Consider the following 7953-nt stretch of genomic DNA (forward strand, 5'->3'; position numbering starts at 1 on the left):
ACAATGAGACAATGTACATGAGGTGAGTGTTCTCAGTAATTAGACACTTGGTAATTAGACACAGGGACCACAGAAGGAACATTGGCAGAAGGAAAACACGTAAGTTGAGCGCCGTATTTGCCCTGGCTTTCTGCCTGGAGACACTTACCAGCTATCACAGGCTGCTAGAAGCAAAACAGAGGGGGCAGTTTTGCTGAATGCAGGAAGCTGAGGGCAGAGTTAGGAGTGGCTGCAGCGACTGAATGCGCAAAAAAGGGTACTGGTGGGAAGAAGCTGCGTGGAGAGGAGGGAGGGCAGGAGAAGCCACTGAGTGGCTAGCAGCTGACACCAGCAGACATTCAGTGCTGGACCACGTCAGAGTTCTACTGCAGTGACAGCGGAGACATCTCACTGCATAGCTCACATATATAGTTTAAACCCTAGGAAGGCCAGACTTCGCAGGTATGCACCATACTCTCAAGTAAGAGGCACGCTCTAGGACTGAGGCAAAACCAAAAGAGATCTGAACTAACAGAGAATAATATTAACCTTGACAGGATCCAAAAGATCCACAGGTAACTTAATTCGTTGCTAGGACAAAACTCAGCATCCTTTAAGGGAAGACAACATAATCTGGACTCTCTACCATGTGACATACATAGTATTCAACATCCAATAAAAAGTGGTGTTTTAAAAATAATAATTACACTGATAAAAATCCTAACTAGACAGATTAAGAAAATAGAGAAACCCAGATTACCAATAGCAGGAACAAAGCAAGAGATACCACACAGATCCTACTAATATGAGAAAGATAATCTGGGAATTTTATAAACAACTTTCTGATAATAACATTTGGCAACTTAAATAAATGAACACATTTCTTAAATAACATAATTTACAAAGATGGACACAAGAAAAAACAAGTAATCCAAAATGGCAGGAGCCTGCAAAGTCAAAATTATTTCTGTATCAATACTAGAAACGTTTTTGTGTTTTTTATTTTTAGTGTCTCACAAGAGGAGTTTTCCACAGATTACATAATGTGTGATACTGTAAAAGCTTGAAAACAAAAGCAGACATGAGAACTAGCTGTTTTCTGTTAAGCTGTATTTTAAAGAGACTGATAAAAATGTAAAGCAACATCTCTTTTCTCACAAAAGAATTATTTGGAAAGTATACTTATTTTTCAAGAAATCTATTATTACAATTTAGTACTTTGTGAAAAAGTTGATAAATAAACATTAAAAATTTTCTGCTTTAATTTTTAATACAGTTGATAGATAAATGTAATTTACATAAAGAAAGCTTTTGGGAGATTCAGCAACTTTTAAAATTTAAGTGGATTTTGAAGAAAAATGTTTGCAAACCACCAATTTAATAGATCTGACATAAGCTCTTTCAGAAAACAGAGGTAGAAGAAAATTTCCCAATTCATTCTATGAGGTCAGCACAACACTGATAGCAAACCTAATAAGTTATGAATACACATGCAGTAATCTTTCAAAGATACCAGCAAATTAAATAAAACAATAAATTTTTTTTTAAAAGATAATACATCATGATTAAATGGGCTTTATTCCAAGATTGTAAGGTCAGTATAACAGTGGAAAATCACTCTATGTAATTCACTACATTAACAGAAAAAATATGGCTGTAAAACAAACAATCATCTCAATAAATGCAGAAAAAAAGTCATTTTACAAAATTCAACATCCATTCCTGATAAAAGCTCCCAGCAACCTAGGAATTGAAGGGAACTTCATCAAGCTGATAAAAAGCATTTACCGAAAACCTACACTTAACATTACACTCTATAGTAAAATATTGAACACTTTTCCCTTAATAGCAGGTAAAATGTAAGGGTATCTTCTCTCAGCATTTCCATTCAGCATTATACTAGAAGTCTCAGCATGTTCAATAGACTAAAACAAACAAACAAAAAATCAATCAAACAAATAAAAAGTAAAAAGAGAAATACAGGTATTAAATTGCAGAGGAAGCAATAAGTCTGTCTTTATTCTTATGCAACATAATTTTTTATAAGACAAATCCTGTAAAATTTACAAGATAGTAATAAAACTAACAAATAAATTAATCAAAGCCAAAGAGTACAAAGTCAATACACAAAATTTAATTGTATTTCTATATATTAGCAAGCAAAAGTTGAACAAAGAAATTTTCAAAATACCATTTACAATAACATCCGAACTATGGAATACCCAATAAAACTTCTGCTCCAGAAGCTACAAAATATTGTTGAAATGAAAAAAGAGCAAATAAATGGAGAAATATACCATGTTCATATATCCAGTGTTGTTAAGATATAAATTTACCCTAATTGAACTATAAATTCCATGCAAACATGAACAAAATCTCAGCAGACTTTATGTATGTATGTATGTATGCATGTTGTATGTATGTATTTTTTGGAGAGATCAAGTTGATTCTAAAATGTATATGGTATGCAAATACTCAGAATTGACAACACAGTCTTGACCATGAAAAGGAAGACTTTAAAAGGCTGACATTACCTGATTTTAAGACTTAGATTAAAGCTACAGCCATTAAGACAGAATAGTGTTGTCCTGGCTGCTTTGACTCAGAGGTTAGAGCATCTGCCCAAGGACTGAAAAGTCTTGGGTTCAATTCCTGGTCAAGGGCACGTATCTTGGTTGCAGGTGCAATCCCCGGTCCTGGTGGGGCTCATGCAGGAGGCAGCCAATCGATGTGTCTCTCACATTGATGTTTCTCTCTCTCTCTCTCTCCCCCCCCCATTCTATCTAAAAATCAAAGAAAAAATATCCTCAATGAGGATTAACAAAGAAACAAAAAAGAATATTGTTGGAATAAGTCTAAACAAAAAAATGCATGTATCAGGACAGAGAGACTAGGAGTTGTCCCTCACATGTAATGTCAATTGATTTCCAGAGCAGAAACAAGGCAATTCTTGAGGACAAAAACTTACTAGAGCAACTGGAAAAGTATATGAGATAAAATTAAATATGACTGCCATCTCATACTATATTTTTATTTTATTTTTTTAAACTGCATCTTCTTTATTTTGCATACTTTAATTTCAGAATATAATACACAACACCCAAACCTGATGTCAAACATGAGAAGGCTTGAGGCCCTTGTAACCTGTCTAAGGCAAAGGCAGGAGAGAGGAAAAAAACACTAAACATCACCAATGGAAACCAGGTGGGCTGGGGCCACTCAGGGCTGCTGGGGAAACATGAAGACACTACACAGAGGACAGAGGGTCTGCAGGTAGAAGAAATTACTAATCTACTTCTTCCATAAGAGAGGCATCCTCACCACCCTCAAGAGGGGGAATCTCATCAGGAACAGCAGCACTGGGCTCTTCTGCTGTCACTTCATCTTCGTCAATGCCTAGGCCGAGCTTGATCATGGTAGATGCGGTTGGAGTGGGTCTGGGGATCCTCAAGTGAGAAGCCAGAAGAGAGCAGCGCAGTTTCAAACAGCAACATCACAAGGTCTTGACGGCCTTGTCATTCTTGTCTGCTTCCGTCTTCTGCCGCAGAGTCTCCACAATGGGGTGGTCGGGATTGATCTCCAGGTGCTTGTTGGCCATCATGTAGCCCATTGTTGAGTTATCCCCAAGTGCCTGGGCTTTCATGATGCGCTCCATGTTAGCTGTCCAGCAGTAGGTGCTAGTCACAATGCAGCAGGGTGAACACAAGCCTATTGGAGACTGTCACCTTCTCAGACTTTTTACCCAAGATTTCTTGCATGAGTTTGCAGAGGTTCTCAAACTTGGCCTTGCTCTCTTCCATTTTCTTTTTCTCCTCTTCAGCCTCAGGTAGCTCCAGGCCCTCCTTGGTGACTGAGACCAAGCTTTTCCCATCAGACTCCTCGAGCTGCTGCACGCAGTACTCATCAATAGGCTCTGTCATATATACTACTTCAAATCTCCGCTCCGCACTTGCTCCACAAAAGCAGAGTTGGCAACTTGCTCTTTGCTCTCACCAGTGATGTAATAGATGAACTTCTGGGTCTCCTTCATGGGAGAGACAAGCTCGGAAAGAGAAGTCATTTCATCTCCAGACGGAGAGATGTGCTAGGACAGAAGCTCAGAAAGGCGTAACGGATTAGCAAGTCCTCGTGGATTCCAAGCTCTAGGTTTTCAGAGAATGTCTCAGAATTTCTTACAGTTCTCCTTGTCTTCTGCCAGCTCAGAGGAGAGCTCAAGGCACTTCATAACAATGTTTATATGAATGACCTTCAAGATTTTGCTCTGCTGGAGCATTTCTCGGGAGATGTTCAGGGGCAGGTCCTCAGACTCAACCACATTGTGGATGAAATTGAGATACTCTGGTATCAACTCATCACAGCTGTCCATTATGAACATGCGGCAGACATAGAGTTTGATGTTGTTGTTCTTGTTCTCAAAGTGATCAAAGGGAGCCCAACGGGGGATGAAAAGCAGTGCCCTGAATTCCAACTGACCTTCTACAGACAAGTGCTTGACTGCCAAGTGGTCTTCCCAGTCATTGGTAAGGCTCTTATAGAACTCTCCGTATTCCTCCTGGGTGATGTCATCAGTTTCTGGTCCAAATGGGTTTGGTCTTGTTCAGTTCTTCATGATCAATATACTTCTCCTTAATCTTTTTTGTTTTCTTTTTCTTATCCTTAGCACTATCATCCTCCTCATCTGAGCCCACATCTTCAATCTTGGGTTTTTCCTCATCATCTTTATCTTCCTCTTCTTTCTCCCCTTTCTCTTCCTCTGCTTTATCATCACTAATTTCTTTCTCTCATTCCTTCTCCAAATAAAGGGTGATGGGATAACCTATGAACTGTGAGTGCTTCTTCACCACTTCTTTGACCAGCTTCTCCTCTAAGTACTCTGTCTGGTCTTCTTTAAGGTGGAGGATCACTTTGCTACCCTGGCCAATGGGCTCAACATGGTCAGCTCACACAGTGAAGGAGCACCCAGCAGAAGACTCCCAGGCATATTGCTCATCAACATTGTGCTTTGTGATCACAATTACTTTCTCTGTCATAAAGTAGGCAGAATAAAAGCCAACACCAAATTGTCCAATAACGGAGATGTCTGTACCAGCCTGAAGAGCCTCCATAAATGCTTTTGTACCAGACTTGGCAATTATTCCCAGATTATTTATGAAATCAGCTTTGGTCATGCCAATACCTGTGTCCACCAGAGTCAGTGTACGTTCCTGGGGGCTGGGGATGATGTCAATTTTCAGATCTTTACCACTGTTCATCTTGGAAGGGTCAGTCAGGGTCTCATAGCATACCTTGCCCAAGGCATCAGAAGCATTACTGATCAACTCCTGAAGAAAAATTTCCTTGGTGGAATAGAAAGTATTGATAATGAGAGAAATGAGTTGGGAAATTTTTGCCTGGAAGGCAAAGTCTCCACCTCCTCCTCTCCATGGTGCACCACTTCCTCGGGCATCTTGAAGGTGAAGAGACCCAAGTTCTAGACAGTGCAAGGACTGTATTTGGCTCACAAACCACAAGCAGTCTGCGCAGGGGTGACTCAAGAGCTCATACTGTATTTTTAGCAGATACTGTGGTACACAGCCCACATTTTCCTTTAGGACAGGGGTACTCATTCTTACAGATTCTGAGAGTGCTGCTTTGTGGATTGAATTTGGCTCCCCTCAAATTTATATATTAAAGTCCTAACTCTCTGTACCTCAGAATGTGACTATAATTTGAAGGTAAGAGTCTTTAAAGGGGTAATTAAGGTTAAAGGAAGTAATTGGTGTGGACATTAATCCAATATGATTGATGTTCTTATAAGAAGAGAAAATTAAGACATAAACATACACAGAAAGAAGACCATATGAAGACATAACAGTGGTCATCTACAAGCCAAGAAGAGAGGCTTCAGAAAAACTAACCCTGTTGACCCCTTGATCTCAGACTTCTAACCTCCAGAATTGTGAGAAAATAAATTTCTATTGCTTAAACCATCCGGACTGTGGTACTCTACTGTTAGTTGCCCATTGGTGGCTTATATCTGAGTTTCTTCCCCAAAATTGCATTCAGTTGAAGAGAGCTTTCCCACACAAAGGTGCCCTTGCTCAGAGAACAGCTACTTCCAATGACTGGATGGTGTGATAGTACAAGGTCTCATCCCATGTTTCCAGTTGGGAGAACTTTCTGCATACAATTCTTCATCTCAGACCAGTTCCAAATCTGCTAGTTGTAAGCAAATATTAAAACACAATATTGAAGCTAGGTCACCTACTAGCAGACTGGTCATGAATATCCCATTGCTAATTATTGGTGAAGTATGGATATACCTGTGCAGTTGTATTTCTACTGGTTGTGAATTACAATGCGATAGTATTAGAAAGGAGCGCACTGGGGAGGGGCTAGAGGTACAATATTTCAGGCATTTGAGAGGTTGGGGGAAGTAGTAATTAATTATAAGGACAATAAAATTTTATAGATGTGAGGGCTATTACTGCATTGGAGAAAGAAAGAATAATTGAGTGTAATTAATCACAAATTCAAAAGACAGAAAGCCTACTTAGAAACATTTTATTTCCTATACCAGAGGTCACAAATACTGAGGAATGGGCCCCCAACTGAACTACTGAGAACATTGACTTAGCCTAGGCAGGTCTATTTTGCTAAGCTCAAAATGGAGTGGAATCTTGAGACCTGGAATAGAACATTCAGGTCAATACACTCAAACATCTTGAAATCCCAAGTTCCCTGAACCCTCTGGGCCTGCAGAAGGGCCTGCCGAAGGGCCTGTCCTCCTTCTTATGAAAGGTTAATTCTCTGCACTTTCTTCCATTGCAGAAGCCTCTCTTTTGCAAGACAAGATATATTGCTTCCCCTATCTTCCAATGATTTTCCATCTTCCCTCCTGGCTGAAAGACTAATAACCAGGGTTCTTCACAACATAATCTAGCTGAGAAAGTGCTGAGTCAACTAAGAATGGAAGGAAGCAATATGCTGAAGCGACTGCAACATTTAGCTCACATGTACCAGCAATAACTGGGAAGGTATGTGCTGAATCAAGGGAGACAGAATCTAAGTTGAAAGGGGAAGAGTTTATTGATATGAGAGCAATCTCTCATGATACAGCATTTGGTATCCTGGCAAGAATCCTAGTAGCACTATAGGTCATCTCTTAACAGTTAAAAAAAGTGATGTCACACATTATGTAATATAGAAATGACAGAGCTATTTTGGCAAATGATAGGGAAGGAATCAAAAGGCTTAGAGAAGTAGGCATGCTAGAGAGAGTAAACAATTTCAGGCCATGAAGCTGCCAGCTAACTTCTGGGTCAGAGACCTGGAAGATGCTCCATTTACTAATAGAAGCTCCAGCATCACTGAGGAGTTCAGTGGTAGCTGCTTTTTTGACCAGGGATAATGGTAGGAGATGATGTTACATAACTCAGATTCTTGATATCAGCAGGGAAAATAGGATTTAGAAATAATGAAAGCAAGCTGGTGCCATTTAAACTTCAGAAACAAGGTTGGCATAACTATTGTAATAATATAGTTATGGAGATGACTAGTAGAATATAGCACCCAGGGGGTGAGATAGTCAGGCAATAAGGATATTGCTCAAATCTATACCTATATTATCCATTACATAGTAGCCCCATGTGATTATTTGAATTTAAATCAGTTAATTAAAATACAATAAAATAAAATATCTACCTTCTTAATTTTATTAGCCACATTTCAAGTATTCAGTGGCAACATGTGGCTAGCAGATTATATTGGACAGTGTAGATATAAGCTATTTTTATCATTACAGGAAGTTCTAATGGACAAGTTTAGATGATCAGGAGGTTAAGAACAGCTGTTTCAATTTTTTTAAATTACAAATTCTTTCCTAATTTTAGCCAGCTTTCAACCCAGAATCTATTAAATTAATGAAGTTCTATGTCTCCAGACATTGTCAGAATTGACAATGAAACACAAAACTCAAAATATTATCATAGTCCT

At 39.1% G+C, this 7953-nt stretch overlaps 1 pseudogene; it reads right to left on the reverse strand.

Moving 5' to 3' along the window:
• Nucleotides 1-3265: 3265 nt before the first annotated feature.
• Nucleotides 3266-5425, reverse strand: LOC118625360 (annotated as a pseudogene).
• Nucleotides 5426-7953: the final 2528 nt, after the last annotated feature.

This window comes from Molossus molossus, unplaced genomic scaffold (genome assembly GCF_014108415.1).
Source record: "Molossus molossus isolate mMolMol1 unplaced genomic scaffold, mMolMol1.p scaffold_m16_p_11, whole genome shotgun sequence".
In the NCBI taxonomy this organism is placed as follows: domain Eukaryota; kingdom Metazoa; phylum Chordata; class Mammalia; order Chiroptera; family Molossidae; genus Molossus; species Molossus molossus.